Genomic DNA, 12,685 nt, shown 5'->3' on the forward strand with positions numbered 1-12,685 from the left:
CTAATTATCAGTGCAGGGATTAAAACCCTGACACATTTGTCAGTTTATACAGTAAACATTTGAGTTTGTAAAGAAAAATGCAAATACTACTAATATTCCATTTTCTTAATTTTCTGTAAAGGTAGAACACAGACTTGATCAATGTTGGTCATGTTTTGATTTGGAAATGAACGGCCAGTGCTCCCAATGCATTGGTATTATGAAATTAAAAGCTATTCTAAGGATTTTGAGCATTATTCACTTCTTTAAAAACACAGCTGTTATTCTGAACACAACTGTACGTAAAGGTTTTGCATACAAAGGTGTAATGATTGGTCGAAAGGGGGGTGGCCTCATACACCCCCCCCCCCCCCCACAACAACACATGCATGTCCATTGATCTGCGTTTTTATATCAACAGACAGAGTGAGTGAGATAGTAAGGCGCCATGGTGGAGCGAGCTAAGTAAAACCAGAAGCATCGTTCACTGCATGTCTGTGTCTAAGTTCCACTGCTGTATTACCATGGTTACGCTGTGTGTGTGTGTGTGTGTGTGTGTGTGTGTGTTAGTAAAGTTTGGATTGAATATCTGCCTTTGTTGGCGGCCTTGAGCTGCTCTTAGTGGAAAGACCTTGGAGATAAATAACATCCCAGAGTCCGGTCTAGACCTGCTCTTTATCTTTATGGAAAGCACAAAGAGATAACTGTTGTTGTGATTTAGCGCTATATAAATAAAATTGAATTTAATATCTGCGTGGCCTTTTTGTTGCCGGCCTTGAGCCAGACGTGTATGTATGTATGTAATATGCATGTGCATATTGTAATGACAAGAGTCATTTATATATAAATCCTAAAAGACATTTGTGAAGCCATCTGTGTGCATTCATTAATATTGAGATTAGATTTCTGGGACTCTTCAGTCTGGAGTACCCTCTTTCCTTCACTCACCTCCTCCTCCCTGACACCTTTCCTCTTGCCCTCCTTCTTCTTCTCCTCCTCAGTCTCACCGTGTTTCTGCATGTACTCAGTGATAAGGTCCAGGTCCAGGTTGTCTTGCGGTTCCCATGTGTTATCCTCACTGGAAAGGTGAGTGCAGACAGAAGAACATCTCCTCACACTTTGTTTTTTAGGAAATACATTCTCACTCTAATTATCATTTCTATTATTCCTTTTTTCTATTGCCATCTTGTGAGGTTATTTAAGGTTATTTGTGGGTCTGCAACGTAGTGTCAAAATACCAAACCTTCAACTTTGAGGGCATGATACCATGCTGACATTTATTTGCAATATGTAAATATATTATATATCTCAAGACCAAGAACACAAAGTATTAATATTCTAGACTCATACTTACTCTGAGAACCTTTTCCATTTCAGCAGAAACTCTACTCTTCCCTTCACCACTCTGTGGTCCAAAACCTTCTCCACCACATACTCCTCCTCCTTCACTGCTGCTGCAGGCTGCTCCTCCTCCTTTCCTGCTCCGGTCGCCAGCTTGCCGTCTGCTGAGGACGCCTTTGGTAGACCCAAGGAGGAAACATGTAGAGATAATGATACAAGGGTTAGAAGAACTAATGGGAGGTGTGAGTGAATTCTAGCTGACCATGTTTTACTAGATTCAAATCTTCTTGTCCCTAGTTTTCTTCATGACAACACAGAACGTGTGTATGTGTGTTTTTTTTAACAAATCTTCTTATGAATGTTTTTGGTAGATTTCTGTGTAACTGAGTGAATACAACATTATGATGTGATATCTCTTGCAGGATCAGCCACCGTCACCCTATCCTACTGTACAACTCCACAATGTCTCTGCCTGGAGGACTGTGCTCACTCTAAGGGTCCCTGCAGCGGTCAGACTGGATGGGCAGCCAGAACACCCAGATTTCATTCAGGGATATGTTCTAAAAATGTCTGAGGTTGGTGACCAGCCTCCACCTGTTAATGTGACCGGGGTAATCAACATTTTAGCTTGATCAACAGCAGCCATGCCTCCACCATTCAGCTGTCCTAAATGCTCTCGAAGAGCCTTCACACTGGGGAAGTTAACCCAGCACATCGGACTTGTCCATGCACATGAGCCACATTTTGCCATAACGTGTGGCAAAGTCTTTCCGAGGACATATTTACAGGAAGCATAAAGACATTTTAGCGAGACGAGCCATTGCTCATGATATGTTCATAAATTGAAAGATAAATAGTGCTATTGTATTTATTCTTTGCTATTGTTGACTGTTCTCTTGTTTTTGACATGGCAGTATGAAGATGTTAATAAAATGTATATAAATGTTTTTTTAATTGGACATGACATCCTAAAAACATTTTGCATTTTATTTTGGATGTTACATGTTATGTTTGAGATCCTGTGAATGAAACGTTTCCATTTTAAGGACTAAAATAAATGTCTAAAAGTCACTTCATTGTTTGCATTTTTTTTTTCTTTCACTTAAGGAGTTTTGACACGAGCAAGCATTTGGGTGAACAGTGGCAGACACCAGGGCCAAGCCAGTAAGGTTATATGATAGGAGAACACGACCTGAACACGGCTGCTATCAGAGGCCCAGTCTGCTGCTGGTCTTCTGGGGACCTCTTTGCTCCGCTGCTCCTGGTCCTGGTTGTCCTCCTCCATTCGTCTCTGGTCCCTGATGTCCAGCAGCTCTCCCTGTGGCTTCTTACACGGAATAAATCTAAAGGGAAACATGGACTTTGGAGTTAACACACACAACTTTATTAGGTCATTTCCCCTCACACTGCTACGGTGGCCCACACGGTTCAACAAACACACCACACACACACACACACTGCAGAGGGAGTAGCGGGGGTGCAGCCTCATGTGCTTCACTGAGACGTGGCTGTGTGAACGTTTGCTGCTACAGATCAGATTCACACTGTTGTCTCTCAACTATAAAACCAGCACCCCCATTCCCTCCTCCTCATCTCCAGGGACTTCAATCATGTTTCCCTGTCCTCTGCTCCCCCCCTCCCCCTTCACCCAGTATGTTAAAGCCCACCAGGGTCGTCACAACTTTGGATTTACTGTATGCAAACATCAAAGATGCATACACCCCCCCCGCTCGGCCGCTCAGATCACAACCTGGTCCACCTGGTCCCAGACTACCCCCCTGTGGGGACCACACACCTGTGGGAGGCTTGTTAAGCAGTGGTCTGAGGAGGTCAGTGATAGGCTCAGAGACTGCTTTGAAACTACAGACTGGGAAGCACTCTGCCCCCCCCCGGCACCGACACTGACAGGATGACCCAATGCATCACAGACTAGATGAACTTCTGTGTGAAGAACACTGGGCCCTCCAAGTTGGTCTTATTCTAACCCCAACCGGCCCGTCAGAACGCCGCCTACCAAGAGCCTGGGTCTGACCGAGGTTTCTGCCTAAAAGGAAGTTTTTTCCTCGCCACTGTTGCACTGTTGCTTGCTCTGGAGGAAACTACTAGAACTGTTGGGACCTACTCTATCTGTAAAGTGTCTCGAGATAACTCTTGTTATGATTGATACTATAAATAAATTGAATTGAATTGTTTTCCCAACAACAAACCCTGGGGGGACCTCTGAGATTAAGGCCCTGCTGAATGAGAAGAAGAGGTCTTTGCATCAGGGGACAGAGGGGAGCTGCACAGAGTCCAGAAGAACTCCGGCTCAAGATCAGGAGGGAAAGGTCATCTATGGGAGGAAATTAGAAAAGAGTCTGGAACAGAACATGGCCAGAGACGTCTGGAGAGGGCTGCAGAACATCTCAGGCCACAGCAGAGGTGGGGGGGGGGAACCAAGCCAGCGGAGACCAGGACTGGGCAGATGAGCTGGATCTGGTTTTAACAGATTGGACTCTGCCTCCTCACCCTCTTCAACCCCCCCACCCCCTCTTTCACACCTCCCCTAACCTACTCCCCCCCCAGCCTGCCACCTTCACGACCCTCAACATCAATATTACAATAAGCCCACCAGCCCCTCTCCCCCTGCTCAACACACACACAAATGCTACAACACACACACACACCAAAAGCTCTACATCACACACACAAATGCTACAACACACAAAGACACACAACCTACAACACACCACAAAAGCTCTACATTACTGCCTTGCATCACACACACAAATGCTACAACACACACAAGCTACAAACACACACACACAAGCTACAACACACACACACAACGCTACAACACACACACACAAACGCTACAACACACACAAAAGCTAAAACACACACCAAACGCTACAACACACACACACAACACCACACACACACACACACACACACACACCAACACACACACAACACACACCACAAACGCTACAACACACACAAAGCTACAACACACTGGCGAGTAAAGAGCAGTTGTTAAAGAGTTTACCTGAGTGTGTGCGGGTTCACCTGGAGCTCTGTCTTCTTAAAACTCTAATGCTACGTTCACACCGCCAGCGACTTGAGCTGCAAAAAAGCTCTGGCCGCCCCGCCGAGGACGCTTGTCAAAAAGTACGGGGACGCTTAGTGACGCTTTGACCGCTCTGACGTGGCGGCGTTTTCTGTCCGACCGGGAGAAGCGCACGCAGCCACGGCCAATACACTGACACTAGAAACCTTTATAAATTACATATAGAATGACAGAAGTTGTATTAATTGGTCGCAACGGAGTCTGTTAGTAGCTAGCTCGCTCGTTAGCCGCTGAGCCGTAGCGGCGTGCAGGCAGAGCGAGCAGCCGCCGGACTAATCTAGGGACCCAGACTAACCTGGTGACCCAGACTAACCTAGTGACCCGTGCAAGATTCACTGTGAGCGGATGTGACCGGCAGGTAACGTTAACTTGTGTCTATGTACAAACAACGTTATATTATAAACGAAAGGTAACCCAGCAACGGCGATTATGAGCTTGTCCTCAGAATTAATCTTTTGGTAGGAACGAAAGATTACATCGTATGTTTCTCCAGGATCAGCCAGCGTGAAGGACGTCTATATTCCGATTGGCGGCTGGCGTTAGCCGCTGCTTGCCGCTGAACCGCGTCATAGCTCATTACCATAAAGTTGAAAAATTTCAACTTTCTGATTGACGCTCAACACGCTCAAAACGCCCAAAACGCGACGCCGACAGATTTGCCGCTCCTTGCAGCTGAGAGAAGCCGGCTTCCATTGAAAATGAATGACTTCCGGTAACTTTAGACGCTCAAGTCGCTGGCGGTGTGAACGTAGCATAAGAACAAAGAACACAGCTCTCCCGCCGCCAGCCCGAGATCACAGTGAAGCAACGAGACTTCCGGTTTCTTTCAAGTCAGGGTTTTTCAGATTAAAGTTCAAAATGAAAGAAGGTCGCCGCCTGGAGGTCAGGAGGGGAACAACAGCTCCACATTCACTTAATGAATCAGAGGTGGACTGGGACTGAGGACAATTACTCAAGTACTGGACTTAAAGCCCATGTTGCAAGTTAACCACCACTGTTGATTACAAAAAGCACTCAAGATATGTTTATCATTTTTAAAAATGTCTCCAAATAGTGTTAAAAGTTAGTTTTTGGTCATTTTTGGTATTCGCGGGTTTATTAAGTCAATTCGGCAATGACTTCACACTGGGGAGAGAAGTCTCAGCCTGGCACCAGAACTACGAAGACTGACTGGGATGAGGAAGAGGAGGAAAGGCCAGCAGCCGAATAATTACCAACCTGACAGACGTGAGAGGGCAAATGAGGAATTGTCAAGATTGTGGGGAAGTCTCCATCATTTATCTCCTTTATTTAGTAGGTCAGAAATATATTTTGTAAGTATTTTATTCATAGCATGATAGTCGACGCAAGCTTATTTTATTCCAGATGCGAGCTTTTATTTTGAAAAGTAGAAGCTCGGGGATAGCACCAGGCGGGACTGCATGACGTGGGATGCTCCAGGCTGCAGCCATACACTCTTGGACCCAGTCAGTGTGAGAGAAGTCCCCCATCAGATGATGGAGTTCTACTATCTGTCCACTAGATGGAGCTAACTGACCATCTAATGAGCTAAAGATCAGCAACTTGTACAGCAGCAGGTATCTCTCCAAGGGGCCTCCGTGTGACACATACATCAACGTATACATTGTACATTTAGCTTTTAGTACTTACTACCTTGATACTTCCTCCACAACAACCCCTGTTTCTCATGTGGCTCCTTGGGAAAAAGAATTGCCCCCCCTTTCCCTAGGACTACGTATGTAGGAGACAGGCTAAATTATTCACAACGTCTGCTCATACGGGCTGTTTAGGTGTGAAGAAGCTAGCTGCTAGTCTGGGCTGTGTACATTAGCTGTAGAAGCTAGCTGCTAGTCTGGGCCTAACCCTAGTTAGCGGAGCGTCTGTTCCCTGGAATGTTGTCGTTTCTTCAGTTTTTTGGAGCCGGCACAGCATCGTGAAAACGTTAATCTACTGTCAGCTGTTGTCAGAGGACGCAGGGGAGGGAAACAAGAAATAAAAACACAAACTCTCAAAACCCAAACTGCAGATCCGCTCACTGACAGTCGTGAAGTCGTTTCCTGTATATCCGTAGTTTAATGTAAAAGAAATACAGACACTTTATGATCCTTTTCTGTGTGAAAGGGCCGCACACACCTCGTAAACACACACCTCGTAAAAAACATACAGACTATCATGTGTTTGTCCGCTTGTAGAGCAGATAGTTAAGTTCCGGCTGTAATAGGCCTGTGTGGTTAACTCAGCTGTAAACCCAGTAGTAGATCTCTATCTTTGGTTGGTCTGGAGTCCGGTCAGGTCTACCCGGCAACACTGAAGCTCGGGAGGGGATAGCAGCGCCAACCCTCTAATACGCACCCCCCCGCTGCTCTCTGGCTGCTGTCGCCAGCTTGGTGATTCTGGTGAAGCGTAGTGTTGAACATCAGCTCCTCTTACGTTACGCGTGCAATGGAGCCGGCCAGCAGAGTTAAAACACTTCTATTGGAGGATTATAATATATGGTCTACTGGTGAAGCATCATTAATCACTTTAAGGGGGGGGGGGGGCACATTTTGTCCCCACCGGGCCTAAAATAATTCATCTGAGTCAGGGACATGTAGACCAGAAAGGGGGTAATCCCATAGACCGTTAATATTAATAATATAATCAATATATATACCGTGTATGGGTAATCCCATGCATCCCCGTTATTTCTTTCAGCTAGAATATAAAGTGCAGCTTCCAGCATGAAGCATATCCCACAATCCACTGCAACATGAAGTCACACAGGTGGGACGCCGCCTGTGCTCCAGAGACCCGTCGACAAATGTGAGTAGATATTAAATTATTTCTAACACCGCTGCTTTTGCTGTGTTGATTTGCGAGCTGCAGTCAGGAGAAAGAGCTTTTATTTTTTAATTTGAGATATTCTCCTCACCCAAGAGGGAGGGAGCGGTGCATGTAAAGGTAAATGTCAGACAAAAACAAGTAGTGTTTAAAATATATATTTAGGAAGTAAATATTAACAGCTAAATGTACTTAAAGTATCAAAGTAATATGTCACACGGAGGCCACTTGGAGAGATACCTGCTGCTGTACAAGTTGCTGATCTTCAGCTCATTAGATGGTCAGTTAGCTCCATCTAGTGGACAGATAGTAGAACTCCATCATCTGATGAAACTCAGTACACAGAGACCTCAAACTGTCTGACAACAACAGGAAGGTGACAAATGTGGAGGAGGATCAGTCATATCCTGATCATCCAGACAGATTTGACATCTGGCCTCAGCTGCTGTGTAGAGATGGTCTGACTGGTCGCTGTTACTGGGAGGTTGAGAGGAGAGGAGAGGTTGATATATCAGTGAGTTACAGAGGAATCAGAAGGAAAGGAGACAGTGATGACTGTTTGTTTGGATGTAAGGATCATTCCTGGAGTCTGTTCTGCTCTGATGAAGATGTTTACTCCGTCTGTCACAATAACAGAAGAAGAGTCCTCACGTCCTGCTCTGTCTCTAACAGAGTAGCAGTGTATGTGGACGTTCCTGCTGGCTCTCTGTCCTTCTACACAGTCTCCTCTGACTCACTGATCCACCTCCACACCTTCAACACCACATTCACTCAGCCTCTCTATCCTGGGTTTGGGTTCTGGTCTGGTTCCTCAGTGTCTCTGTGTCCTCTGCAGGACTGAGAGTCTCTCCTGTGGACAGAAACACTGACTGAAGACCAGCTGCTGAAATCAAAGTTCAGTCTGTTCACCATCACACACACTCTGCACTGTGAAGCAGATCTGAGACTCAAACACAGAAACATTCATCTGATTTCATCTCTGATTATCAACATTTGAACTGTTTGACTAAAACACTTCATGATATGTCACATCTCAAAAATAATCAACTGTTATTGGTCACTATTATGTCCTTTTATATTTTAAATCATATTGATATATATTTAAAATGTGGAAAACAAATGTTTCTATAAACAATCATCATATAGTCTAATGTTTCTAAATGCTTTTAATAAAATCTATATGTTTCATCATTTGTTCATTTGATCATATCATGATTTCATTCATAAGTTGAATCTCTTTACAAAGATTGATACACCCCTCCTCCCAAAAAAAAGTCAAAGGTATAACTAATAGAGGGGGGGGGGGCAGTAGCTCAGTCTGTAGGGAGTTGGGTTGGCTGATTTATTCATCTGACTTGTAGAATAACGTCAATGATCGACTTGTTTTAAATGTCGGGGAATGTGGAACAACTTAATGCAAAATGAGTTCAATAAAACAAGGCCACATGCTGATTATTTGATGATGTATTCTTCCTGTTGTGTCTGTGTTTCAACTCCTAATTAAAAGGTAAAGTTTCGTTCCACTAAAGGTTCAGTTGTTGTCTCTGACAGACTCAGATTATTATTCTAATAATATTATGGGATGGATCCCTACAGAGATAGACCTTTAGTTAAAGAGTAAGATCCTTTAGTTTAACATGAATCAACCCGACATCACCATCACCAACCCACCAGACTCCATGTAAATAATCACTACTTTTAGCATGTATAGAGCAGCATACGTCCACCGACTCCATGTAAATAATCACTACTTTTAGTGTGTATAGAGCAGCATATCTCCACCAGACTCCATGTAAATAATCACTACTTTTAGTGTGTATAGAGTAGCATATCTCACCAGACTCCATATAAATATCACTACTTTTAGTGTGTATAGAGTAGCATATCTCCACCAGACTCCATATAAATAATCACTACTTTTAGTGTGTATAGAGCAGCATGTCTCCACCAGACTCCATGTCAATAATCACTACTTTTAGCGTATATAGAGCAGAATATCTCCACCATACTCCATATAAATAATCACTACTTTTAGTGTGTATAGAGCAGCATATTACCACCAGACTCCATGTAAATAATCACTACTTTTCAGTCACACATAAATAATATCTGCCGGTCTGCATACTTCCACCTACGCAACATTAACCGCCTCCGTCCCTCCCTTACCACTCACACTGCCTCCATCCTTATCCACAGCCTCGTCACCTCCCGCCTTGACTACTGTAACTATTTGGCCTCTTTCCATAAACTTCAACTTCTTCAGAACTCAGCAGCTCGTGTCATCACAAGAACCCCCCCTTTTCATCACATAACCCCGGTCCTCCAGCAGCTCCATTGGCTTCCAGTTCAATTCAGAATACAATTTAAAATCCTTCTCCATACTTTCAAAGCCATCCATAACCTTGCTCCTCTATATCTATCAGAACTCCTTCACATCGCCGTCCCCTCACGCTCCCTCAGATCCTCCTCTTCCCTCCACCTCACTGTCCCCCCCAGCTCGACTTGTCACCATGGGGACCAGAGCCTTCAGCCGCTCTGCTCCCCAGCTCTGGAACTCACTCCCACCTGGCCTCCGCAGTATCGACTCTCTCCCCCTGTTCAAAACTAGACTAAAAACCACCCTGTTCCAGCTCGCTTATCTGTAAATACACTGTTCCTGTTTTTGTTTTGTTTTTGTTTTTTGTTTCCCTGTATCTGTCTTTTATTGTCTGTAAAGCGACCTTGAGTGTTCAGAAAGACGCTGTTAAATAAAACGTATTATTATTATTATTATTAAAGCAAATAAAAGCCTTTTGTTGGAGGTGTTTTTGCAACTTTAGTGGAAGATTATAAAGTTTTTATTATCATGAATTTCAGTCTTACCTTGGAAGCTTAGGGCTCCTGCGAGTGAGGACTAAATTAGGACTGTGTTTTAAGCTTTCCATGGCTTTCCATGAGAAATGGCATGATAACAGCTGTTTTCAGTGTTGATGGAACATGGCCTGCCTGGAGTGGTTAATGACCTTTGTGATGAGGGGACTTATGGCATGGAGGTTGGATTTTACCAGGGCTGTGGGGAAAGGGTCTCTCATCTCTCAAGGTCCTTGCATAGGACTTCTGTTGTTCTCGGTAGGCCTGCCTATGAACAGTGAGTCCTGAGGCGTCGCTCAAGGACACGTCCAGCTGTTTTCATTTGCCGGAGTTCGTAGGGGTCCCCTACTGGAGCTGCTGGACGAAGATGGATGGATGGAAGCAACCCTGTTCATTAGTTCATTGCATTCTTGCAAGACAGGCTTGTCTGTAGAAGGCGCTGTAGCTTAATGGTTAAAGCGCCTGTCTTGTAAACAGGAGATCCTGGGTCCAAATCCCAGCAGTGCCTCATTCTCACTTAATGAAGTCTATGCATGTGATTCTTTACAAGTGCAACAAAGTTACCAGTTGCCTGGTTTTCCACAGCACATACGTGACATGTGATGTAGTCTATGTATATATGTGGCTGAAAACAGTCTATACCAGTGGAGTGGAATGCTGGCTTTAATAGGTGCAGGTGGGCTGCATGCTGTTAGGTCAGCCATTTTGGGAATTACTGGTTTAGACTTCCACCGATGACACTCATCAAGTGTGCAGGTGATGACGGATGGCCTCTCACCCATCTCACTCCGGACACCCATCTCACCCCGGACACAACCTGTTCCAGCTTCTCCCCTCTGGTAGGCGCTACAGAGCACTTTACGCCAAAACCAACAGAGTCAGGACCAATTTCTTACCACAAGCCATCATTCTGATGAAATATTTGCACCGCTCTTCTATGGCTTCTGAATGAGAGTAAGTTTGTTGTTTTGTTTGTGAGTAGTTCTGGAACAATAGGTTGAAATTGTAGAATTTTAAGAGTTGCGGTCCTAAAATGTTAATTGCCGTTCTAAAATGTTACATTGTAGTTCTAGAATGTTAAGCTGCAGTTCTAGAACAATAGGTTGAATTTTTAGAATTTGAACATGCATTGTCACCTGACTTTAGTTTGATCTGAGGAAAAGGAGGTCAGCACAGGCCATGATCGTAGAATGCAGGATCATTTTAGTCTGGTAAATTACAGGGATTCTTACACTGGGATGGAGCTGCTGAGATTGATAGACAATCAGCCCCCATACTGCCACATTATACGGTGCAGAACTGAGGGATTCCCTCAGGGTTGTGGGTTCGAGCCCCACTCTCTAAACATGGGGCTCGAACCCACGACCCTGAGATTAAGAGTCTCATGCTCTACCGACTGAGCTAGCCAGGCACTTGTCAAGTTTAGAGTTGCAGTCCAAAAATTTTACTTAAAAGTTCTGAAATGTTACAGTTCTAGAATGTTACTTGGCAGTTCTAGAATGTTAGGTCAAAGTTCTAGAATGTTAAGCTGCCATTCTACAATGTTAGCTTTAAATTCTAGAATGTTAAGCTCCAGTTCTAGAAAGTTAGGTTGAAGTTCTAGAATGTAAAGATGTTATTGTTTTAGGGAGCAGATTTACAGCTGTACACGTTGCAAATCAGTGACTCACCTTTGCCGCCATCAAAGATTCTAATTGCTTGCAGGTAGTGTGGCCGAGTGGCCTGAGGCACTAGATTAAAGCTCCAGTCTCGCTGGAGGCGTGAGTTCAAATCCCACTTCTGCCTTTTGCATATATTACATAGCTGGAAGCCAACCAATTTGATGTCTTACAGCTGTATCCTTTGGGCTGAACTTGGTGACGTAACTAGAATCATCCATCAATCAACTTGCTTCCTTGTTAACCTGAGATTAAACGATTGGTGAAACCTTCCTTTCCAGAAATTTGGAGTAGAAAATCAACAAATAATTGTGATCTCCATATTCATCAAAATAATTGATTATCATTTTGGCAATAATCGTGCAGCCCAAAGAGATCTAAGGTTCTATCAAACCAGGTTGGGCAAGTAACCTTTCTGCTGACTTCTTGTAAAATAAAGCAAGTAACATCACTCAAAGAAAGCTACTGCGATGGCTGGGAATCGAACCCAGGTCAACTGCTTGGAAGGCAACACAAACTTCAAATCTTGTAATACATCTGGGCATTGAGACTGAAAGTGCGCTCTAGCACTGAAAGTCCCTCCAAGGGGTCCTGTGTTATCACATTGACAAAAATGTGAAGTGTGTGAAGTGTGTATGTGCTAGCTCCCTTTGATAGCTCAGTTGGTAGAGCGGAGGACTGTAGAGGCGTAAAGCTGAAATCCTTAGGTCGCTGGTTTAAATCTGGCTCGAAGGAGCAGGCTTTTCCAGAGCTACACTTCAGGGTTCAATAAAGTATTTCTGATTCTGATGTAGAGATGGACAGACGACCCAAAAGCATAATACTTCTTGCCGAGACATAACAAGAAACAAAAAAAGAGTTGGGGGAGATAGAGTTAAAGAACCTTTGTTCAGGACACCCAAATATAGTCTCTCAATATGGCAGGCAT

The 12,685-nt window shown here is 44.2% G+C and overlaps 1 non-coding gene across 1 annotated transcript; it reads left to right on the forward strand.

The window, feature by feature from the left end:
• The first annotated feature begins 10,534 nt into the window (after window positions 1-10,534).
• trnat-ugu (transfer RNA threonine (anticodon UGU)) lies at window positions 10,535-10,607 on the forward strand. Its single transcript has one exon. It is a non-coding gene; the product is annotated as a tRNA-Thr (tRNA).
• The last annotated feature ends 2,078 nt before the right edge of the window (window positions 10,608-12,685 follow it).

The sequence above is a fragment of the Etheostoma spectabile genome, unplaced genomic scaffold (genome assembly GCF_008692095.1).
Source record: "Etheostoma spectabile isolate EspeVRDwgs_2016 unplaced genomic scaffold, UIUC_Espe_1.0 scaffold00006330, whole genome shotgun sequence".
NCBI lineage: Eukaryota > Metazoa > Chordata > Actinopteri > Perciformes > Percidae > Etheostoma > Etheostoma spectabile.